General features: G+C 35.6%; 1 protein-coding gene across 1 annotated transcript in view; it reads right to left on the bottom strand.

Moving 5' to 3' along the window:
• Positions 1–26,901, bottom strand: part of PH4alphaEFB (prolyl 4-hydroxylase subunit alpha-1) — a gene marked incomplete in the record, with an annotated part of 205,716 nt that overhangs the window by 106,853 nt on the left and 71,962 nt on the right.

Here is a 26,901-nt window from a genome sequence, read left to right as displayed (position 1 = left end):
TAGCCCCGTCCGCTCGTCTAGTGGCTAGCGCGATGCTGTCCAACATAACTCAAGATGCAATGATCTCGAACCGCGAACCTTTTGCACCAGAGATCAATGCTCTATCACTGAGCCCTGTGTTCCCATGTGGGATCTAGGAAAGTGAATAGCTACATATCTAACTGGACTAGTCTCACAACACATCAGTTAATGGTTTGCTAAGAAGATTCAAGTCACTCTTCCTTTTCTGATCACCAAAACTTCTTGTAAATTGAGAAGAGAAGAAAATAAGATAAATTTTGAGGTAAAGTAGGATGTACAACAAACAAGCGTTTTTGCCAAAGCAGGACATGTCTCGCATAAAAAAAGAAAAAAAACACTGTAAAGTATTAGAAATATTATACACTTCAATATGTATAGAAGCGTGTTTGCGTGTCTAAACGTGTGTGACACATGTATTTCCTGGTGCCCTCAGGTATGGTTTGGGAAACTAAAAATTATAACTTCGCACAGATCAATATTCTATAGACAAAAATCTTCTTCCTTAAAATCTACTATTTCTATCAATGTAGGACACTGTATTACTTAATGAGTATCATATCGTCCACAGAACAGCTGAGCTAATGGGCAATGCGAACGCTCGATGTACTAATGGGAGGATTTAGCATTTTAGGAATTAGATTTCTGGGCTTTTGGCATCTATGGCCATGGTATGAGGGATGACGTCCCTCACCCATCACACTATCCGAGGAAAGGGAAGGAAGAAAGGAGTGGGGAAGGAAGGAAGCGGCCTAGGACCTATTTGTTAGATACCATCCGCACATTTGCCTGGTGTGAATGAGGAAAACCTACCTTAGGATGGCTTGCCTGAAAAAGCTTTTATACTTTTTCGACCGAGTGTCCTCACGAGGTATCGAACCAGGGACCATTTACAGCAAAAATGAGTGTGTTACCAACTACGATATGCGGGGCCACTACTAGTGGAAGGAATCTCAGTTACTTGAAACAACATAGAATTCATGCGTTGGATTTAAACTTAAAAATAAAGCCCTTCTTAGTTGCTTTTGGAAGCTAATGCACGTATCTTTTGTGCATGGGATCTATACCCAGGTGGTAGCACTGAACACATTAGAGTGGATCAGATTCAATTTAAACGGCATGACTAGTCTTATGTAGCCTCGCTGCTAAACAGAGGACGTAATTATCTACAAGTGAATCAAACGTACAAAATAGAAAGTACACAATCAAAGTTTAGGAAGCAAGGCACTTTTGTCTTTCTTTCAACTGCGAGATCATTAGATTATCGTTTCCACCAAGTGCCTGATCTATAAAAACGAACGGTTTCAGATATATACAGGGTGGACCATTTATCTTGGTACGCCCTTGTAACTAAACTAAGTGACAAAATCGTTGGAATTTTGTACCATGAAAATATCGGTAGGGGGATTCTTTGACATACTCTGTGATACCACAAGGCTAATAGTGTTGCCAACCCAATATAAAGTATTTTTTTCAAATGGCACTATGTCAGGTTGACATACATTTCAAAGCTACATGTAAATGGAAAACAAACACACAATGCTAAACTTGTTATATAGTATTCCAAGCTAAATATACTGCCACATTGCTAACACCGAAAATCAACCAAATTTTAAAGGTTTATACAAGAGTAAAGGTACTTTAATGTCGAATTCTACGGTCATCATATGTCCTATTTCGAACGAGTACAAAGAGAGTTACAATTGAATTGAAAATTTGACTTTTTCATGGGATTTTATTTCGAAAAAAGTTTATATGAGTATCAAATTGAATTAGCACATGGTTTCCAATGAACATAATGACCATAATGCCGATTGAGTTTAGAAACCAACCTACCATTCACACTATCAAAGGCTTTGGCAAAGTCTATATAGATTGCGTCTACTTATCCACCTGTTCGAATATTTTAGCTATGAAATTAGTTATTGCATTTCGATTTGTCATCGTTAATCTACTACTAATGAAGCCATGTTGGAATTCTGTTAATGACATTCTGATGTGATTTATTACACGTGGTCAATGATGTCAATAAATGGTCTACGTAGCCTTTCGTGATGTAACTTAGGACTCCATCGGGTCTTACCGCACTTTTTGATTTAAAAAAAAAATACAGTTCTAATTTCATGTACTTCTATTGATGACATTTTCAAGACATCTACAGTTTTCTAGCTGAATTATCTAAGTTGCTATTGTTACATATGGATTAAAAGTAGTCCGCAAATGCATGTGTGATTTCATAATTATTTTTTAAATTTTTATAAGACAATAAACCAGAGTTCAAAAGTCGCGTTTTGCTTTTTACGGAATCTCACAATTCGAATGGGTTATATTCTAATGAATATTCCGATACTGATATAAAGTTTTTATATATTTTTTTATTCACTTCACTTTTAATCTCTCTTCACAGCCTAGTAAATTCTTGTTCTTTCCCCTCTGTCTCTTATTTTTTTCTTTTAGTGCTAGCTAAGTTCTATTTTCCACGTAAACCATGACGGGTAGTTTCATGACGGTATTTTCTTTGGTGGAATAAGGAAATCAAGTATATTATACGAAGGATGATCAAAAAAAGTTTACAAAATCTATTATGGCTTATGTGTGTATATAGCTGGAAGATCAACACACCTGATTATAGAGGTATTCAACAACAGTCCTCGATATAATCACAGCTTTTGTTCAAGCGTTTACTACAACGGCGGACAGTTTTCTATACCATTCACATTGAAATCCGCGTCAAGTTCTCGTAGCCACCGTGAGGCAGCGGTTTTGATATAATCATATGCCAGATAATGGATGCCAGGCATATTTTTGCTTTAGAACAGGGAAAAGGTGAATCATTGGGGCTAGGTCAGGGCAGTAGAAGGGGTGCTTTAGTCGTTCCAAGCGTAACGTCAGTGGTTGAAGTACTAGAGCTACGGCTGTGTCCAGGGTTGTCATTTAAAAAATATTGATCCGTCTCTCTTTGAAAGCACGACATATTTTCCCTACATGTCGAATCCTCCCCATACACCTATACAATCTGCCTATGAATGCCAGCGGGTGCACCATTGTTTATGGCCCACAGGAACCACACCACTCACCTAAATTCTACTCTTGTCCAATTTTTCAGACGAGCCATCATTTTTAACGTCCGCTTCTCGAGTATACCGTGATCAGTAGAGACCGGATGTTAGGCAAAATGCCTATTCTTTAATATTAAAGATATGATCAAAAATAACGTTCTAAAGTTTATATGGGGGATTATAGTTTCGATTTAAGCCAATTTTATTTTGCCTATTTTGCCTATTTTGACCTTTACTGCCTAAATAATTGCTTTATTGCCTAATATTGCCTATTCTATGCATTTTCTTCAAAATAAGCCTTCATTGGGAAAATACATAATTTACGTAACATAATACACACACATTTACTTATATTATGTGTTTGTAAACACAAGCTCGTGGTACGTTACAATATATATACAGGATGAACAAAGATGTGCACATACTTCGGGAGGCGATTCGTGACATGAAAAGAAGATTAAAGTCCTCTTGAATTTTACGAATCATCATTTGAAGTATGTGCGCATCTTTATGTCCCGTTCCAATTGTCAGGATTCGATTTCGATTCCAATTTGGCACACCTGTCACTCGAACACGACGCAGATTTCGACAACATGCAACAACACTTTTTGTCTTCTTTTCATGTCACGAATCACCTCCCGAAGTATGTGCACATCTTTCAGATTCACCCAGTATGTGCAATGCATAACATGCCTCGTTTTTGTGTATACAGTAAAAGAAAATATTATTTAACAAACAAGTATGTTTCTATCTTCTTTGAACATTATCTATGACTTGAATCTATTTTTTAATGATATTGAATATTTATCTTCATTATTTCGAGTTACATTTTAGTGCCTATTTTACTGCCTATTTTTTTAAATTTTTAGTGCCTATTTTACTGCCTATTTTTTAAATTTTAAGTGCCTATTTGCCTGCCTATTTTCCAGGTTTTTAGTGCCTAAACATCCGGTCTCTAGTGATCAGAATCCAGTCTTCAAATCTGCACCAAAAAGGACACGTTATTAATCTACAAATAAATTTTCGTTAAGTTACAATGAATAACAAAAAAATTATGCTTTGTAACCATTTTTCGATCATCCCTCGTACAAGATGCCGTAAAAACACGTCTATATTGTTCTATTTTCAGAAACATCCTGTCTACTCGCCCAAGCTCGACAGAGAGCTTTCTTAAATCCTCCTTTTTAAAGTTGTTACGTTGCACTTAGATTTAGATTGTCTAAGGCGATTTAACTTTATCTCAATGTTTAGAACTGGATGATAATCATATTCTTTTACCAAGGGATAAGCTTCCTTATTAACTGCTACACAGTCTAAAACATTCCCGACTAAGTCAACGAATTCTACCAAATTTACTAAATATTTTACTACATAACTGTAAATTGTGAGATGACATGATTTTTTTTTTTTTTTTTTTTTATGAAGTAGTGTTTCATCAGAATATTAGGCTAATTACTGTCTTCATTAAAAGATGCTTCCGATAGAAATGAAATGAAATCTTTCAATTTTACGTCTCAGACTTATGCTTATACGGCCAAAGCAGACGATGATGATGAGAAATGAATGAAATGGTGGAATGAAGAAATTAGGGGAAAACAAGATAACGCCGAAAAAACCCATGCACACGGTATTTGCCCACCACTAAGTTTATTTGGCATGAGCTTGGATTGAACCAAGGACCTCATGCACCACAGGTGAACTGCTTCTGATAGATTAAACTCACGCAGTATAAGAAGAGTGTAACTTGATAGAAATTTTGGATCTATGAACTCAAAACATTTGTAACAAGGAGCAGCAGCCGGTGATGACCTTACTGCAACACTACTTTGCAGATACAGTTCATGCTTGTTACAGATGTCATGCTGAATATCCGCAAGACGAAAAATTCTGAAATATTTGAATGGGATCGAACGGCAAATCTGCTCCAGAAATTTTGATTCAATAAAAAATCCTCTTGAACCACGCCTACTAAACTGTTAGTCTTCTGTTAGAAACAGCATAGGGTAAAGAACTAACATGTGTGCAAGGGACTATAACATCCGTAATATTTTTTGTTTCCGCAACGGAAGGTTTTTCACTTCATCAACCGTTGTGGAAGTCTATATATACACATTTCCTTCCTTTCTGTCAGGATATACGGAGTGTTCCGCTTTGATTCCAACACTATTCAATTTATTCTTTTTACATAACACTGCGCCCTATAAGGTTCAATTTGTCCGTCCTTTATCTACACGTTAAAAATAAATAAATAAAGGCGGATACAGCCTTCCCACGTAATGAGCTTACTAACAAACACATTATAACAGTAATGTGCTTAACTACGCTCAGAACTTCAGGTATTAGAGAGAAACGTCTCCTTGGCTACGGGGCTGTTCTTCGCAAGATAACAAGAATTTTAGGAATGATAACAAAAATATATTCAATGATTGCGATCTTGGCCAATCATTAGTTTTCGAATTAGGAGACAGAAAATTTTTGAACGACCCCTAAATCGAGTTTTCGTATTTTCTTCGAAATAAGCATATCATACTGAGTTAAGTGATAGTTTGGGTTTGGCTACAGTATATGTAGTTCTCCAGATATAAAGTGTACAGAAAAAATTTTGATTGAAATATATTGGATCTTGGATCAGGGGCCCCAAAATTTTTCAACGGTCCCTAAATCAAGTTTTCTTATTGTATATGGAATAAGCACATCATACTGAGTTAAGTCATTGTTTGGGTTCGAGTATACTATATGTAGTTTTCTCCAGATGTAAGACGAACAAGAAAATTTTTGAAATATATTGGATCTTTTGATCCAGAAAGGCAAACATTTCACCGCTAATGCACACGATCACACATTCTATGTTAGGTCGCACAAATTCTACCCATTGAAAGGAAGTGACTCTTTAATCTCCATGTTTAATGTGCCACGTTATTGAAAGTTTTGTATATAAGCTTATGATTGGTTTCTTAGATTGGGTTTAGTTCATTCCAACCTCGAGGTTACATGAATCATAGACTACAATTTAACGTGGAATTGGAACCACATAAGTTTCCATTGGGGATCGAACCCGGTTTTCCAACTCCTAAGGCGTGTGTGATAACTACAGAGGAACGATGAAGCTCTCATACCAGACATTCTATCAACTCCCCAGAATATATTACTTCTTTACAAACGAAATTCTAAACATATTATTTTTCCTTTTTTTTTTTTTAATTATCGTCAATATCTATCCAAAAGAGAGAGTAACAAAGAGCCTATATAATGAAGACAGAATTTTGGTAGGAGGAAGAATGATTAGATGTATACGGTTTCCACATGATATGGCACTTGTGGCGGAATGTGTTAGAATACTTGAGGAAGGGCTGTGAAGAATATGGGATGAAAATAAATGTTACAAAGGCAAAAGTAATGGTGACTGGAACGAAGGGGTCGGTGTCAAATATAGAAGTAGGAGGGGAGAAAATAGAGCAGGTGACTAGTTTTCAATACCTGGGTAGTATTATTAGTGATAATATGAAGTGCGAATGTGAAATAAAAGCAAGGATTGAAATAGCAAAAGAAGCCTTTAGGATGAAGACAATACTATTTTGTGCGACCTTGAATAAACAGTTGAGAAAGACTCATAAAATGCTTCGTGTGAAGTATTGTACTGTATGGGACAGAAATATAGACACTACGTACAAATAAAACACAATTGGAAGCTTTCGAAATGTGGGTGTGGAGAAGAATGGAGAGAATTATTTTGGTCGAGCGGAAAACGAATGAGAGGTTGTTAGAAATGGGAGGAATAAAAGAACAATTTTAGATATTAATGAGAAGAGAAAGGAAAACTGATTGGAACATTGGTTATAAAGGAACTGTATCTTGAGGGACATGTTAAGGGGTACGGTGGCAGATGTGAGAGGGAAGGAGGGCGACAGAAGCTACAATTGATTGATAATATCAAAACAAAACAAAAATCGCACGTGAAGACGAAGAGGTTAGCGGATAATCGTGTAGCATAGAAGTTTGACTGTTGCGGCAAGTGATCTGCCAATAATATGGCAGAATACCTATGATGGTGAATATTACTACTCGCATACCATTCTCATCACTTCCTCACTCCCAGAGTTACTAAAGTTAACACTCTGGTTAGTTTAGTAACTCTTATGTCCTCCCTACTGTTCCATGTTCCCTCCTAATTTCATCCATTTTTCTCCTTATCAAATTTCAAATTACTCTCGAGTTGTTTTTCACCGCTTTGACGTAGTGTGAACGTTCCTGTTCTGCACATTGAAATTCTGCATACAAAACATTTCATTAGTCTGTTTTGTAACACAGCAGTGAAACCCCCTTCAGGTCATTACATTACATTTCAAGAGTTACAAGAGATAATAATAACAACACGAGGGATACTTGTGATAGTTCAACCGGCAGACGCGAAAATCATCTGCAAAGCGTTTCTGGGACATGAGAAACTGGTCGTGTTAAGTATTATGTTTTCTTTCTATCTGCAAGTATTTTGCAATTAATGAAGAAATTTTCATCTATTAACTTTCAAAGGCCAAGACAGAAAGAGGAAAACATCCTTTGTATTCCAGATGGAACAGACCCACGAGTATATCTTACATCTTGATGTTAGAATAGTCTGTCTTATGACATAATAATAATACGCTACCAGAAATTACTCCAAGCATTGAGTTTTCAAGACTTAAGACTCACCATGCTGTACACTAATCCATCATGTTGTATTCTAAAAGCTTAATATAATAATAACCTTACCTAATTCTATTCCTAGTAACTGGTACTTTCCAATACTTGAAACTTGTAAGTATTTCAGTTAGTACTTAATTATGTGAATGCTACTATTATCTTGAAATATGTAGGGGAAGGCGTTGTACTACCATGAGCAAAATAAATGACGCGTCTCTTTATTTTGAAGTTTTTTGAAAATATCTCCGTTTTCTTTATATGTTCGAAATTTCGGAAAGTTTCCCCAGCAGGAAACGTTAATAACAAGCCCGTTTTAAATATTTGTGTTAGATATTAGTTTAAAATAAATAAATTAGAAGCGAAAAACATTAAATCGACTGAAATTACGGGAATTACCAACTCTGCTAAAGTGGGAAATTTTCAAGAACGCGAGGGAATTCTGCAGTTCAACACGAAGCAGCGACATCTATGTCATTGAGAGAAATGTGGATTAATTCTACAAACGAAACTTTTAACGAAACATTTCTAATATGTCTTATTACGTGCATTATCTGCAAACTCCAAATATATGAATCTATACTAAGTATTAACGTATAGATAGAGCATATAGTGGAAATTACCTATGGAAAAGGACGAATTGGTAGCACGATCGTAATGAAAAATTATCTTTACCGTATAACATGTTCAATTTGCGTCAGAAAACAAATAGCTCAGTTAGTTAAAACAACGAGTCTGTATGCCGAAGGTAGCTGGTTCGAATCCCCACAGAGGTGCAACTGTCATTTTTATTACTGTGGTTATTTTATTTATTTTTTATGTGGGAAAGAATCAAATTGTAACATATGTGTAAAACTCATGACGATACCAAAAAAAAAAAAAGAAAGAAAAAAATGTTGTCGCACTTGCATTAGTGTCCCTAAGTTTTGTTTGTAAACAGTTACGTAATTATTTTCCCTGTGCTCACTGCTCACAATATGCTCGCTGGTGCATAATGAATGTTTCCCAGTAAAAGCTAATTCTAATTTGGAGATTTTTATAAAGTTTCACAATGTTTATCATTAAATAGTCTTCTATCTACTTGTTTGGACACTTTGATACCAGATTTCCCTATTAAATGTTTAATTTTCAGTAGATGTTTCATTACGGAAAAGTTTTACAGTGTATTTGTCTTGAATTGAAATTGTTTTGAATTTACCCCACGAGGTAAGTAGCCCGGAGGAGGAGAACTGAAGTAGCTGATATTCTACGTAAAAGCAACCAATTTTAGATTGATGACGCTTCTTACCTTCAGCACATAATCTTTACGTTAGAGAGTCAGAGAGAAAAATCCTTTTTTTTTTTCCCTCCCCTTTGACCACTCATCTTAAAGCTCTACATGTAATGATTCGTGTCACATAATTTCGTCTCTCCAAAGATATTCATATAATAATAATAATAATTATTATTATTATTGGCGTAAATGGCGCCCCCACAACCCTGTGGCGTGGGGACCGCACAAGCTGCAAAGTCAAAAAATATATAGAAAGTACGCAGGGACGGACCAGGCCAAATTTTCACCTGGGCAAAGTGACTTTATGGCGCCCTCCCCCCTAGTATTAGCCTATATTTTACATTTATCCTAGCGTTTTTAATAGTTTAAACCCATTTTTTCAGAAAGACATTCATTACCTAGGAAAACTTCACAAAAAATATGGCCTGCTATAAACAATACGAACAACGCCCCCCCCCCCTCCAGCTTGGTCTAGTGGCTAGCATGCCTGCCTTCTGTGGTCCCGGGTCCAATTCCCGGTGGGTTACTGTTGAACGATAAACGTGGTTCGGATTTCACTATAATCAGTATCCACATCTCCTTTGGCCATTAAGGCATAACTGTGGAACGCTAAACTCAAGCAAAGAAACAAACAATACTTACTCCCTCTCCACTCTTTATTCTACATGCCATCTCTCAATTTGTCGATACAGTCCCCTTAGTGCTATGAAACTCTTCTTCCATGATGAAATGGAAAAAGATTATGTAATTGCCGCTACTTTACAAGAATATAAACCAAAAAAGTCAGTAGGAAACACATTATAAAATTTACTTTTTGAGGCTCTCTTTGGCGTCCCTCTGACTCTTGCCCCGCCCAAGGTCCGGCCATGAAAGTATGGACGCATAACTAAGGGCTGCGGACGTGAGGTTAACCTTCATGTTATGCGACTGGTGTTTGAAATGTTCAGTAACTGATGGGTTAGTAAAATAATTTCGACAGTTAAAGTTTGGCTAAGACAAAGTTACCTAACCAAATACATTTGATATCGCGATGTTACAATTTGATTTTTCCTCACATAAAAAAAGAGAAAAACAATAGTAAAAAAAAACTCTTACTCGTATTAGGCTCCAACTAACAACCTAATTCGTACAGACTAGTTGCTCTGACCAACTGAGTTTCGATTTCTTACGCGAAAGAAGTCTGTTATATTACGAGGCATGCTTTTCATTATGATCGTGCTGTTAATTTATTCTTTCGATAGGTAATTTCCACTCTTTGCTTTACCTATATAAATAAATGTATGGATTCATATATTAAGTGTCTTTGGATAATGTGTGAAATAATTTCGCGACATAAATACTTGCTTAAATGTATTGTATGCTATGATTTGCCCTGATTGTCTGTTGATATGGTGGTTGGAAAACACACGTCAAAACTGTTCGAAGTAATACCAACACAGCTTAAGAACAGGGACTGAACTGAATCATCACTCGATTGACCTTGAGGGCAAAAAACACCAAAGGGTAGCTATAACGAAAGTTCAGCATGCATTTCTGTGGAGCTCTGTTCAGTATCACGGTTCTCTGGCAAACACGTTTGTTCTTAGGAGTATATATTACAAACCTAACCTTTCGATACAGCGCAATTGCAGAGAACCAAAGTAAAGGAATTCTTGCCCTTGTTAAGTTGGGGTACCACCATGTGCAATAAAAAATATCGCGTCTCCTTGAAGTGATACTTTATCGAAAATAACTCGTTTTCCTTTATATATTCGAAGTTTCTGAGGGTTTCAAAATGAGGAAACATTACTGAAAAACAAGGACGCATTTAGGGGTGGGTTCAGGGGGTCCAGACCCCCTCTGAAATCCCAACTTTTCTGTAAATTTAACCTAATTTTGGGGGTTATTTTTTTAAAAAAATATTATAATTTATCCTAATATTGAAGTCGGACCCCCAGATAACTTTGGACCCCTCCCGAAATAAATTCCTGCATACGTGCTTGCTGACAAAGATATTTTCAATATATTCGTTAAATAATAAAGTAAAATAACTAAATTAGGAGCAAAAAGCTTCAACACGGTCCAACTTTTGTCCACTGCCAATATTGTTAGAAGGTATATTAATAGCAAAAACTTATAGTCAATGCTTAACCTTGGAACTTCATCCCGAACACAAGCATATTTTCGAAACACACTAAGGCCTAGCCAGAAAGCATTGTAAGCGAGTTGCGTTTGGCAACATCGCACGGAAACAAATGAATGCTGAATTGCATTGTAACCCGTTTCTACTACTACTATTTTTATTACTAACTTCGCTATGGATCTGTGGAACTGTATAGTACAACTTATTTTAACGAAAATAAAAAAAAATAATTGTTAAATCACTTTTTGAATATTATTTTAAATCTTTTTTTAAACGAAAGAAGTGTTATAAACTTTTTTTAAAAATAATAAAAATAATCGTCCCTAGTCAGGATTTGAACCCACGCCAAAACCAATCTTCCTTACTAGCATGCTGCGCTAGCTCACTCAGCTACGAGAGCCGACAGCGTTTATCGTTTATTTTGTGCTATATTCACGTCATGACTCGTGATGTCACCAACAGGATCACGATATAGACGTCATTATTTTTCCTACATTGCAGAGTTCCCCGAGAATTGATCATTGTCTACTCGGACTGGAATTGTCATTTGGAACAAACACTTGAATATGAAGCCAAAAGTTCCTTTAAAATAGACGAAAACTTCGAAAGTTTTAAGAATTTTAATATTTTTGCCTTTTCCCATAAGGGGGTCATAGCCTCTACACCGAAAAGCCCCCCAAGATTTGATCATTGACCACTCGGACTGAAATTCTCATTTGAAACCAAAACTTTAATATGAAGTAAAAAATTAAACTTTTACATCAATTTGAACTGACTGGATTCCGGTTAACCACACCATTATGTTTAGTTTAGTTAAGTGGTAATTTGTGACAGCTTCATATCAACAAAAGAATCCTTCACTTCACCGCTTCCCCCCCACTCAGGAATCCGTGCTGGATCAGCCACTAGAATCAATAGACACTTTTCCTATTCTTTTTGTCACCCTTGGTTGTGTAGGAGCTCCCTCGAACAAATAAAGAAGCGGTAATATTACAATCAAGGGGAGCTATGTATTAGGTATCTCTTTAGTTACTTACCCCTAACCGCACAGGGTTATCTTCAGTAGAATTAAAAATGCTACGTGATATTCCAATCATGAACGGGGAGAGGGTGATATAAATATATTTTCTTATTCATTTTGTCTGCCCTGCTTATCAGAAATTACGTAACGTTGTCCCTGTTTGTCAGTAACGTTGTCCTTGTCTGTTGGGAGGAAATGAGAGGGGCAAAAAACCGTCGTGCCGCCTCCCACATGGTTGCTCAAATTATTACAAAAGAAAGCATTTTAAACTAAGATGTCTAAGGTTACTACATTAGGTAAGTATGGTATCATGGGTGGCATTAGGGGGGGGCAAAGGGGGCATTTGTCCCCCCACTTTTTTGAAGTAACCCATTAATGTATATAGTTTCATTTGGAAATGTAATGTTTTTGTATGTATTACGGTCTCATAGAAAAAAATGGTGCCATATAATATTTGTCATTGCGTGAGTATATATTGGTTGTTTTCCCGTGAAGTTAAGAAAGCAACAGGAATTGCGTTTTAATTGCCACGGAAAACATCCCCAAAATTAACCTATTGAAGCACAATAATTCCAGCATACTTTCAATTCAGTGGTATAGAAGCAAAACCTGATAAATCCATTATTCAATTTTGTCAGGAAACGAAGAAGTGACGCCCTTATGCTTCAGAATTGTTGAACATTTTTTTGTTTAGTGATCAATAATACAAATGAGTGAAATCAACAACTAAACAAAAAATTTGTTAAGAAATTCTGAAAACATGAGGGCGTAACTTTTTCTTCGTTCCCAGCCAAAATTCAAAAACGAATTTAGAAGGTTTTGCTTCTATACAACCTTCTTACAACGGCTCGATATGTTAGTCAGCCGTTTTGAAACTAATTGAGAGAACATTTGCAAAAAAAAAAAAAAAAAAAAAAAAAGTATTTCACAAGGAATTCTTTAATTGCACAAAAATTGACAGTTCCTAAAATGTCTTTTCTTCTTTCTAAAGTAAGGAATATTGATTAAAAAGAGCGTAATAAGAAACAACTTCTACCTTTTCCATTGTTTTGTAGTGTAATATACGAGTGAAGTGGTGTGTTTAGGGGTGTACGAGTTTATACACAATTAGATTTAGTAAATTCAACATAATTCTAGGTTTTAGAATTATTTTGTATAACTGGAGTGTGAAATGATTCTAAGTGTGGTTGTGTTTTGATGTATTCCAAGTGAGTTAAAACTGCACCTAATGGCAACGAACATGTTTCGAGAAGCTGCACAAGCAAATACATGTATTGCTTTAAATGTCGTAGCAAATGTTTGTTGTATTTACTGGCTTTCATTTTCCAAGAGTAATAACATTCATTTAAAAGCATATGTGGAATTAAAAATTAAGTTGTTCATTAATCCCCAGTTTCAATATTACTTCTACATAGCATACCTCATTATTCATTACTATGATTAATATTATCCTTTCTATTCATTTGTTTTGTAAATTTGTTATTAAATAATCTGATTACACGATTTTCTAGACAGAAGGTTAAGAGAAAGAAATGAAATGAAAGTTTTGAGTTTTATGTCCCACGCTTATGCCGGCTAGGCTAAAGGAGACGGTGAAGATGATAAATACTGTAAATGAAATGGTGGAATGAAGAAAGTGGGAGGAAACGGGAGAACCCGAGAAAACCTACGCACAAGGTGTTTGTCCGCCACAAGATCCACTTGGCGGGAGCAGGGTTTGGACCAGGAACCCCATGCACCAGAGGTGAACGATCTACCACTGAGCCACCGCGACCCCCAGAATTTTAAGATGTTCATGAGCAAGTAATCAAATCTCTTCTTACACCTTTGTTGTTTAAGAATACAAAGGGCTAGTGCCTACTTCTGTTGCTCTTGTCAATTTATTTAATAAAATATAAAAATACGATATACGGTATTTTACTGAAAAAGATAGTATCCTATTAGTTATACAACCTTTCGTCAAACAAAGTGTTGGAAACAACCAGGGAAACTAACAGTGATATACAAATATTCAGATCATGTCTTGCCCCCCCACTTTTAACGTCCAATCGCCGCCACTGTATGGCATATTCAGGATTATTATTATTATTATTATTATTATATGAATGTCTTTGGAGCACCGAAATTGTGTAAGACGAACCATGGTATGTAGAGGTGGTTTAAGATGGGTGGTCATAGGAGAGGAAAAAACAGGATTTTTCTCTCTGACTCTCTAATGTAAAGATTATGTGCTGAAGGTAAGAAGCGTCATCATTCTATAATAGGTTGCTTTTACGTAGAATATCAGCTACTTCAGTTCTCCTCCTTCGGGCTACTTACCTCATGGGGTAAATTCAAAACAATTTCAATTTAAAACAAATACATTGTAAAACTTTTCCGTAATGAAACATCTAGGGAAAATTAAACATTTAATAGGGAAATCTGGTATCAAAATGTCCAAACAAGTAGATAGAAGATTATTTAATGATAAACATTGTGAAACTTTATAAAAATCTCCAAATTAGAATTAACGTTTACTGGAAAGCATTCGTTATACACCAGCGAGCATATTGTGAGCAGTGAGCACAGGGAAAATAATTACGAAACTGTTTGCAAACAAAAATTAGAGACACTAATGCAAGTGCGACAACATTTTTTCTTTTTTGGTATTGTCATGAGTTTTACACATATGTTACAATTTGATTCTTTCCCACATAAAAAATAAATAAAATAACCACAGTAATAGAAATGACAGTTGCACCTCTGTGGGGGTTCGAACCAGCTACCTTCGGCATACAGACTCGTTGCTTTAACTAACTGAGCTATTTGTTTTCTTACGCAAACTGAACATGTTATACGGTAAAGATGATTTTTCATTACGATCGTGCTACCAATTCGTCCTTTTCCATAGGTAATTTTAACTATTTGCTCTATCTAAACGCTAATACTTGGCATAGATTCATATATTTGAAGTTTGCAGATAATGCATGTAATAAGACATATTAGAAATGTTTCGTTGAAAGTTTCGTTTGTAGATTTAATCCGCATTTCTCTCAATGACATAGATGTCGTTGCTTCGTGTTGAACTGTAGAATTCCCTCGAGTTCTTGAAAATTTCCCACTTTAGCAGAGTTGGTAATTCTCGTAATTTCGGTCGATTTAATGTTTTTTGCTTCTAATTTATTTATTTTAAGCTAATATCTAACACAAATATTTAAAACGGGCTTGTTATTAACGTTTCCTGCTGGGGAAACCTTCCGAAATTTCGAACATATAAAGAAAACGGAGATATTTTCAAAAAACTTCAAAATAAAGAGACGCGTCATTTATTTTGCTCATGGTAGTACCTGTGAACACTTTTAGAGTCTTCGAAATTTTGGTGCTAATATTCAGCACTTTTTCCCCAATTTTTGTCGTACATTTGAAGTGTCATCTCTTTGCTATCAGATAGGATGATTTTTAAACGTGTAACATAATTACAATAGCTTGTATAAGATAAAATAAGAACAAATCCGTTTTGTTCACACGTACATTATGGCCGTGTACCTTTGAACAGACCCTCTTATACCTTTGAACAGTGATAATTACAGTTTCTGCGGCAATAGTATAAAAAGAAACCACAAATATTAATAGTTATAAATTACAATAAAAGGTTTAGATATAAAAAGCTCCCCCAAATTAAAATTTTATCAATTAAATTAAAAATTGAAGAGAAGTTCTAACAAAAACTTGTGAACAATAAAGTTGAGCATATACAACTCTTAACATTATGTTATATAATAAGCGAGTATATAGAAACTACTTAAAATTATAATTAATAACTTAATATCCTAACCTAACCTATATACAATATATAAATTGTTTTAACTACTTACATTGTGTAGCTTTAAACAGTATTATTTATCGTTCAAAGGTACATGATGCATTAATGTTCATAGGTACAAGAGGGTCACCATTACGAAAAAAAGTTCTCCACTAGCTTAAATATTGAACAGAAGTTAAAACTAAAAATATTACTGTATTCACCAATGATTCTACCCCAAGTTTGGACAAATAAATTATAACCGCTACCAAATTATTAAAAAAAAAAAAAAAATGTGGACACTGTATATTTCGTAAAGACAGTAATTCTTATTTTCAATTTATACTTTATTCTGCAACGCATATAAGTTCTTTCTTCGGTGGGAATTGCTTCCTTCCCACACAATTAAACAAAAAAGTCTTTCATTGTTTTTTCATATATATATATTTTTAAAACATTGCTTTTGCTAAAAAACATTTCAGTTAGTAATAAATCATTTAAGTGTTTCTCCCTGACTTATTATATGCACAGTATATATTCAATAGTTATTAAAAACTAAATTAAGTGTTTTCTTTAATCGCTTATAAAACATTGCAATAAATTAAAAACAATACGGACTAACCAAATGTTGCAGTAACCAAAGTGGCATCAATTGTATTGTATTGTAGCTCGTTATCTGTATTTTCTCACGCCAAAGTTATCGCCGTGTCTAGTACATTATAAGCAGTTAACTAAAATTAACACAAATTATTTTCCGTATTCTGCTTGCATGTGCATATAAATGCTTTAACTAAATAATTTTTCACATAAACTGCCAACCCTCTTTAATTGACCACTGAAGCCCGTACCTTGAGCTTTGGTGCTCAGGGAGTTAAACTCCAATATTGTACGCAGCCACCACGCACATTGCGTTGGAAATCGAGTATTATTTTGTGTAAAGGGGCACAAGCTATTAGCCGGCGAAGGACGTTTTCTTACGGCTAGCCCCCAACTAATAAAGTTCCAGGTCCGCAAACCTTGTGCGTTTAAAAAGTTATACACGCGCCCTCCAACATTAGCATTCTACTTCTTTTTTTATTTTGCTAAAAAATCACCTTTACGCTTCAGAATTGTCCGGCGCCGCAACTAAATTCATTGTAAAACAATCCAAACAACTTTTCCCCAGTGCTAATCCTCCAAGTGTGTCAATGGTGTAAAAAAAAAAAAAAAAAAAAACATTTGTCGTAAAATCTAAATTATAATCTCATATAAAGGTCTATATTGCCTTAAAAGGGCAAAATGTAATTTCAGTAACAAAAATTATTATACATATTCAGTGTTCAGTGTTGTATTCATTCCTCTTCGCTAATTCTTTTTATATAATAGTGTTCTAATAAATAAGTAAAACATTATTTAATCCAATATGTTTTCATTGTTTGTATAAATAATATTTATATACATTATAATCTAAATAACCATCTAATCATCCATAAAATTTTCAAAACAAAACACCCAAACCTCTCGGCGCCTAATGCTCATCTCATTATTAAAACCAACAAACAATTTATAATCTCTTCTTTTAAAAAAATCCTTCATCGTCCTATCCAAGTAAGTTCAAATATCAAAAAAATACTCATTAATAAAACCACAAACAGCAACCCAAATAAAATGGTTACAAAATATCACAAGAGCACAAAACTCAAAAGGTAACTACAAAAAATCTTCGTTTTGGAGGTGAAAAATTAAAAGGAACATTACTCGACACAACACTCAGCAAACAACAGCCAAACGCGTTTGTAGTGCATTTTTTCATTTAATCTTTCAAATGAATTTTAATCACTGCACCTAGATAGCTCTGAATTCGAGAAAAGCACAGGTGTTCAAAGGTACGTTGTTTCAAAGGTACAACGCCTTCCCCTATTCCATACGTTCCATTTATATATTAAAATGATAGGTTTATATGGTTGTGGTCAAGAAAAGATAATAATGTTTGTGGATGTTTAAATGTTTGTAGCAAATTCTTTTGACAGAAACCACACGATCTAGAAAGATGCCATTTTCACTGATCGATTGCAAATTTTATGAAGATTGTTCAGTTCTAATTGAATATTTTCTTTTAATGGCCGTTATATCTTTATTACACTTTTTAGGGTACACTGGACGTATTGAAATTTTAAAAATCATAATATCCTACGAGTTATACATTCCAACACCATACATTTGTATAGAGGGTTAGTATATCTCTCCGGCGTTTGTTTCGTGGTCAAATGATAATGAAAAACGAAGGATAACCATTTCTCCAGTCAAAGATGAATCTTTATTGTTTGGAGTGTTTTGCCAGTGAAAACCATATATATCACTGACATTATAATTAATTGTATATGTAACGTTTTTGCTCATTACATACTGCATGCAAGAAGAAACAAAAAACTGATCATACATAAATTAGAAACTCCAACCGTGAGAAGGCTGAAATCCTGCAAACGGTGCGAGATATTGAAAAAAATCTTCCCTTTATGATAACTCTTGCCGATTTCTTGTAGACGTCTTCCACTAAAGTGTCTGTAAAGGGACATGTACAGATGTTGTGAGGAATGACAAGAAGATTCATACTCATATGTGATTGATGCGCTGTGTAGAGAGTGCAGGTTCAGCTAGTCAGTCAATAAAAGTTTAATGTTTCTAATGTAGCCCATAAGTTAGTAGTTGTAGAGAGTTACTCAAATTTGTGGTAGAGCGGATACACTTAAGTGATTAAGTAAAAGCATAAAGTTAGGAAATTAGAAATTACATTTCTGGGCTTTCAGCATTTATGGCCATTTTAGCCCATCACGAGTGTCCATTGGCGATCACGCTATACGGGAAAGTAGGGAATGAAGAAAGGAAGGAAGCGGTATCAGACCTTTAAGTTAGGTACCATCCCGGCATTTGGTGTAAGCGAGACCCTAGGAATAACCTTACTCATGATGGCTTTTACACCTTTTCGACCTAGTGTCTTCACCCGGAATGGAATCCGGAACCGCTCGCACCAAAGGCGAGAGCGTTAGTAACTACGCTACGCGGGATCACAAAAGAATAAAGTTAAAAGACATAAAACATTTGTTCGTCAACTTGTAAGATGTTTGTAAGTGAACGTGAAGTAGAGACTTTGAAATAATTATAGTTACTATGCTGAACTTCGTCAAGTTGAAATCTGGCTATCGCAAAACTCGAACATAATCCTATGAATAACTGACTGTGCTAATGTATGTCAGTGTAAATGAATGATGTCCATATGACCAATGTGTAATCAATGTATGACCCCGAGTGTACTTTGTTCTCATATTTGTTTATTTATATACATATGTCTCGGCATTACCGGTATTTACGGCCGTAAGTCCGTCACGTATGAGGAATAACGTTCTTCTGCGAGTACATTATCCAGGGAAGGAAGCAAGTAACCTGGGACTTGTATGTTAAGTACAATCCCGGCATTTACTTAGTGTGAAGGAGGAAAATACAGGAAAAACCACTCAGAATGGCTGCCCTGAAAAAGCTCTTCTATCTTTTCGACTGAGTGCCTCACCGGGAATCGAACCCGGGACCAACTGTTCTTCAAGAGAATCAATCCACTTCTGTGTGAAGAAGTGTGTCACAAATATGGAAAATCAAAGTATTCCTGGATTCTGCAACTATTAAGGAATGAGGGGAAGTACATGTATTATCTCCAGCTGTACACAAAAGTTTTCTCAATTAGGACGAAAAACATAGGATTATGATATAAACAATGCTGGCACGTGTACAGCTTATGTCAGGTAATTATTTGAGCAACAATATCAAAATACTTCCTTGAGGCATGTCACGATTTACGGAGTACCTGAGAATGTAGCCTGTAGTCTGTCCACACATTTTTCTCTTTAAATAGACATACTCTGCAACGTAGAGAACATTATTAAAAATTAGCCTGAACTAAACAGCTTTTAAGAATTTTCTTTCCACATTTGTTTAATTTAGTTCCATTTCAAGATAAGAAGACAGGGCTTTGAAAGAGATATGAATGGCAATAATGTAAAAACGGGTGAAAGTTTCAGAGAAATATGAATATGGAGAATAATGGAGAAAATTAGCTATATTAAATGAAAAAACAATGAAAAAGTTAAGAAAGGAGTTTGTTGGGGAATTATTTAAAAATAAATTGTACTCTGAATTAGAAGAGGGGTGTGTGGTAGGGAACAGGACGCTTATACTTGACTGAGGATGTTGAGTTGAGTTGATTTAGTTTAGCGTTCCTTTCAGCAACGAGGCAATATGAGACGTGGACCTACTGATTAACATGGAATCCGAACCACATGAGCTCCCGCCAGGAATCGAACCCGGGTCTACTGAGGATGTTGAACACAGCTGTATCAATAATTTTATTTCTGAATCAATTCACTGGATTCAGCTCTCTAATAAGCTTTTCACATTTTTTGAACAGCGCGAAGCAGAAACTGTCACTCTATCCTTCTCTGCTCAGTTAGTGGCTTCACTTGTGTATAGTATTATTCAAAAATACCTGACCATCCACCTTTCTAAATGTCATCTTCTCCCAACCGTACGTGGAAAATTATAATGCTTCGGCTTGAAAAAAAGTATCTATCCGCCAAACAAAAATCGAATTTCACTAAATATTCATTCACAATTATCCTATAATACCATAAACAGCGACAAACTGTTTCAACAAACCACCGTCGTCTTCGTCAGTGTAATTTAACACATAAAACTTAAGCTGCTGAATGATTCATATTAAGAAGTGATATCACAACTCTTGAACTACCCGACCAACCTCGATCAAATTTTTTTTCAACATAGATGAAGTTCGAGCCTAAAATAATTTTTACCATTTCACTTTGATGGGGCAACTTAGGCAAGGGGGATGGGGAAGATATTTTAAAATGTTCAAAAATGGCCGGTATTAATGTCGAATCCATACTTTTCGGAATCGCTGAGATGAACAGTGACACCTATGATGACGTTTAAATGAAAATTCAGCGGAGAAACTTTTGGGAAGGGGAGGGGGATATACAGTATATATATAATCCAAAATGACCAATATTAGTGTCGAATCTATAGTTTTCGGGATCACTGAGATGAACAGTAACACTTCTGATGCTGCTTACATCGAAATGCAGTCCCCACTGTCCTTTATGTCCAAAATGAAACGTATCCTCCCCGTGCGAAGGACGGGCAATCTGTTAGTTTTTTTCTAAGCACAAGCCTTCAATATTTATAACACAAAGAGAAAACACGAAATTGCAGTTGAAATAAAACAAGCTATTAATCAAAGCCTATCACTTCCAAATTTTTGTTTTGAATTACGTTGACGAAGATGACAGTGGTTCTCTGAAACGGTTTGCTGCTATTTACATTATTACAGGATGGATATGGTTAAGTTCTTTAATAATAATATGAATATGCGTCTGATGTGATCTCTGAACAATCGCATTTGTTAACCATAATTTTACGTATTGATAAGGATATAAAAAGAACGAGGTATCCATATTTTCTGAACGATGCTGTACATCAGATAATAGAAAAACATGCTAGAACTTGCGATCGGCTAGAACAGTTGGTGGAAACATATAAGGACGATAATAACATAGTTACAAGCATAAAAATATTGGTGTTGCCAATATTCCTACTCCAACTGGTTGAATAAACAGCATCATTAAGGATTTTAAAGCAAAACATATTTTTCCAGAAGTGAAACAAGAGCTTACATCACACAATGAGTAAATACGATATCTTTTAAGAAATGTTACTAATGTTCATGAAGAATACATTAGCATAATGGACAAAAGAAGTTGTTACATGGATATGCACTCAAAACTTTCGATTAGTCCGTCAAGAACTGGATTTTCAAGTACGCGTTTCCTACACCAAAATATTTCGAATATATAGCGATGTAATAATACTAGTATAATAACAGATCAATCAGTCTTTGATTCTGTAATATTTTTCTTTCATAAATCTTGATCCTTACCCAATATAATACGTAACGCAAGACTAGATGAATTTAATTCGATACAACCCTTTGCCATTTAGAAAAGGAGTGTACAATTCTTTTCAACAAGGATCCTATGATGTAACATATCATTCATTCACAATATATTATCAAGAGAATGGGGGAGAGATTATGACTCCTTGCCTCTACAGGAAATGCATGTTCTTTATATTCTTGGTATATTAATTGATGTGTGCAAATGACTTGTGTAACGAAGTTATAATTACATAGTTTTTGTATGCATGAAATGTATAATTCTTAACTAGGGATGGCCACAAAGTTTCGGTTCCGGCGGAATCGGTTCAGCGAGGAACCGGTTCTTGGAGATCCGATTTTCAGAACCGGTTCCAGACCTGGATCCGAAAACCCGGATCCAGAACCGGGTCTTAGGAACCGGTTCCAAACCTGGATATGAAAACCCGGTTCCAGAACCGGATCTTAAGAAACTGTTTCAGCCCTTGATCCAAAAACCCGGTTCTAGAAACGGATCTTAGGAACCGGTTCCATACCTGGATCCGAAATCCCCTAAAGACCCGTAAAGGAGACACAAAGTTCACCTTCAAAACACTGCAAAGGGGACCACGCGCTTGTGCCCTCCCCGCCAAGACCCGCTTATGCCCCCAGAAAAATATTTTGGTTCACCAATGGGTGTTTAGGCAAATGAGACAAGTGGCCGCCGCCTGGGTGCCTGCCTGTCGCTTGCACCATTTTATCTAGCGCATTGTTTACAGCCTGCCAGCAGCTCGAGTTTACCGTAGGGATGGCCACGAAGTTCTGGAACCGGTTCCAGACCTGGATCCGAAAATCCGGTTCCAGAACCTGGTCTTAGGAACTGGTTTCAGGCCTGGATCTGAAGAACTAGTTCCAGACCAGAATCCGAAAAACCAGTTCCGGAACCGGATCCATTCAGAGCCGAAAACAGGTTCCGCCAAGAACCGGTTCTGGCCATCCCTATTCTTCCTTTAATCTAACTCTTTAATTCCATTTCTGTAAAAGCGAATTTAAACCACTGGGGAAGCAACTGGCCATTCTACACTTTCTATACTAGATTAACGGCTGCACGGACAATTTTATTTCAGTTCATAGCTTAATGGCCCACTTAGCTCCAAGAGGGCTGACCAGATTCAGAAATGGGAGAGAACTAGAGGAGCGGGTTTTACGGGCCAGGTTATCCCTATAAGATTATTTCGTGGAATATAATTTTTCATTGAAAATCGTACCATCAAATTCAGGAACGGAAAAGTTTGCGGGAAGAAAGGTATATTTGGGTACAGAATGCTAAATTTGAAGAGAAATGGTAAATTTGGAACAAGAATGGTAAACTGAGGACAAAATGGAAAAATTGGGTGGTTGTCCCGAAGTCCTTACGGGATGGAAGGGGGGAGGAATAGCCACCTTTAGGAAGATGTATAACCTCTTGGACTGCGACTTAAAACGTATCCCTAAATTAAAAGGCGATTGTGATTTCTGTTCTACTCAATATCGTAAACTCAATCTTTATTGTTCAGATTTCCACTGTTTTCTTTGTTAATCCTTCTAGAAAAATGCCTGGATAGTACTTTTTTTTGGCTGGATAGTAAAATATTTTTTGCTGGTTTTTCCCCAATAATTTTAAACTTCTCTTTCTTTCTTATATCACACTAACCATATCCGGAAAGTATTAGCAAGAAATAATTCACTCTTGACCAATTATTGTAAGTAGATATCAAAACAGCGTTGTACTGTTTGCTGTAAGTTCAGCGTCTCAAACATCCAGTAACTCAGGTCGAATAACACCAAGTATAATGCCGCAGAAGCAGCAAAACAAAGGTTGCCAATCAGTAGTTTTTATCACTAAATCTGTGCACCGAGAAAGCATTCCAGCTAGTGGCTAGATATTCTTCACACTAGTTCAGATGGCGTGGATTAAAAAGATTCCATAACCATCCCATCCATAACTGTCTCCCCGTGGCGTCATCATAAACAACAGGCAATATCGATTTAAATGTGAAGAAAGAAAGAATAGAAAATTTCCTCCTGCTCCCCTTAAAGTGAAGATTTTCAAAAACGGGATAAGACATGTCCCTTTATTTTTCATAAGTTTATATACCAAGTTTCACCTTCCTTTGACTTTGGTTTGGTTTCAATTTAGCGTCCCTTTCAACAGCAAGGCTATATGTGAGGTAGACTTATAGCTTAACGTGGGATCCGAACCACATAAGCTCCAGCTGGGAATCGAAAGCTGGTCTCCCACATAAAAGGTCCGTACGCTAACCGCTTTCATCTTTCTAACATGGTGGACTCATGAGATACTGCATTTTTTCGGTTGAAAGTTTGAACCTCTCTACTTCCATTTTGATGCGTCCTTTAATCAAAGATAATAATAATAATAATAATAATAATAATAATAATAATAATAATAATAATAATAATAATAATAATAATAATAATAACTTAGCTCAAGGTAAGTACTATGATCCAAAACTCATTTCAAACGGTTAAACTGTTTCCTTGTGGTGCGATCACAAACAACAGGCAATATCTCTTTCAATGTAAAGAAAGAAATAATAGAAAAGGTTTCCCTTTTCCCATTAAAACAGGAATTCTCAAAAATACTCAGAACACGGACCCACTTATTTTTAATGAAGACTTTATATGCCAAGTTTCATCTTCCTAACTTCACAAGATTGTGAAATAACTGAATTTTTCGCATATATTTTGATCCTCTGCTCCCTCTTAGAATTTTTTTTTTTTTTTTTTTTTTAATCAAAGTAACGTGATAAAAATCCAGTTCCAAGGTACGTGATAACTACATCCAAAAAGCTCATTAAAATGGTTTAACTCTTTCCCCATGATGTGATCACAAACAAGAACCTTTTCATTTGTATATAGCATATTACAATTCAACACTGTTACAGCGAATCTGACCGAGCGCAAACAAAATTCGTTATGCATGATCACCAAACATTTTCTACGTAATGCAATGCACAATAGAATGTTAATGGCATTGCGTTCTGGTGATAACCTCTTGATAAATACATAATTCTGAAACTAGGCATGTACTAAGAAAAAATTCAAGAAAATAATTATAATCACATTAAGATTATTATTTTAATCCAAGGTTTAGGGTCGTATTTTTGGAGGTGGGTTTTATCGTGGGCTTTATCCTCTCTCCCTCCCCCCCAAAAAACAATGTGGGATTGGGGAAAATTACACTCTGGTTTAAAGGGATTCTGATTATTTAATCTTGCTTAGTAGAATTTTGACGAGTTTTCAATATTTAACTAATACAGGGTGTCTACTAAAATTCCAAAATAAATTTCCTAACTTTTTTGTGACCTTTTCTTTCCCAAACCACAAAATTTAGTAACATTCTCAGGAACGATTTGGATGCGAATTGGGCCAAATTTTCATGCATGCCATAGAAGTGTACTTTGCTTATGATTTGGTACGGTCTAATGCAGACCATAGACATTTTTGGTGGTAAATTTTGACTTTTTATAGAACAAATTTTTCCAGTCTATACTTATATTTGTACAGATAAAACAAATTGTGACCCAAAAGCTAAATTTCGTGACTTTTTCTTGACTTTCATCACTGTTTTCTGATTTCGTGACTTTTTCATGACTTTCGTGACCGATAGACACCTTGTAGTAGGATTCTGGTAGGTTCCAATAATCTTTATTTAGTAAAACTTTGGTGGGTTTTTAATTTTTATCTAGTAGGATTCTGTTGGACTTTGAGCCGTGGTCTGGTAAGGAATTTTCATGACCTGTTGATAGCAACACCCAAAACATTCTGAGTTAAAACTGCTAAACCAGCGTTTCCCGACCTTTTTCAACTTGCGGCACACTACGGGTGTAACTTAAATTCTCGCGGCACACTCATAAATATTATTATTTGTAAATATAAAATAGCGTTTTTTTAAAGTGATTACTGATCTCACAGAGAAGAAACCTCGATCACTGTTTTTCCCCGTGGTAAATCATTATCTTATTTTTCGTTCTAATTTTAAAGTAGAAAACAATTGCAATGAAATATTGTACTCAGGTTTTTAAAAATACGCTTTCTTTTTTGAAAACTGTATCCAACCTTTTACTAAGAAGAAAGATATCACTAAATAACGAACGAAGACACAAAGTTATTGTACTTTTAAAACGAATGTAATTTGTATGCGTTTTGGCATGCTTGCTATGTCGAAAGGATTAGATGATATTTTAAAATTTCAAGTTACGAAATATCTGCAACAATAAAGAAGAAATAATGGTCAGAACAACGATAAATACTTTTTTGAGCGTTAAAAATGTACAGAAAAGTAACAAGGTATGAAACTTAAAATTGTAAATTCATAATAGAGGTTCATTGTAATGTGAAATACAATTATACATTTTCCCCCATGTCTTGCAATTTGATACCTATAGAATTAACAATTTTCTTTCGATTTCCTCGCGGCACACCAGCGGCCCATTCACAGCACACCAGTGTGCCGCGGCACACCGGTTGGGAAACGCTGTGCTAAACGCTTTCAAATGCTATGTTCAAATGTTGAGAAATTCCTCGTCTATATTGGCTATCAGATTTACAACTTACTAACTCTACGGTCTATGGAACCCGGAGGTTCAATACCACGTACACAAAAACTCCCCATTGACTTCTGTCCTTAACCAACTGGATCCAGTTTCTACTTTAAATTCTTATTCCTGCAAGATCGTGTTAATATTATCCTGCGTTTAGGTCTCCTAATGATCGTTTTCCGATTGAATTTCCAGTTAAAACTTTGAAAGTGTTCCTACTTTCTTCTATTCTGGCTACATGACCTGCTCATCTGAGCCTTCTAGGGTTGATGACTCTAACAATGTTTGGTAAATGGTATAAATTATGCAGTTCCTTGTTATGAAGTTTCAGCCATTCACCATTTCCGTTTATCTTGGGTCTGAATATTCATCTCAGGATTTTGAGTTGATTTTGAG

The sequence above is a fragment of the Thermobia domestica genome, chromosome 10 (assembly GCF_964235325.1).
Source record: "Thermobia domestica chromosome 10, izTheDome1.hap1.1, whole genome shotgun sequence".
Taxonomy (NCBI): domain Eukaryota; kingdom Metazoa; phylum Arthropoda; class Insecta; order Zygentoma; family Lepismatidae; genus Thermobia; species Thermobia domestica.
This window is presented reverse-complemented; position numbering and strand designations above follow the sequence as displayed.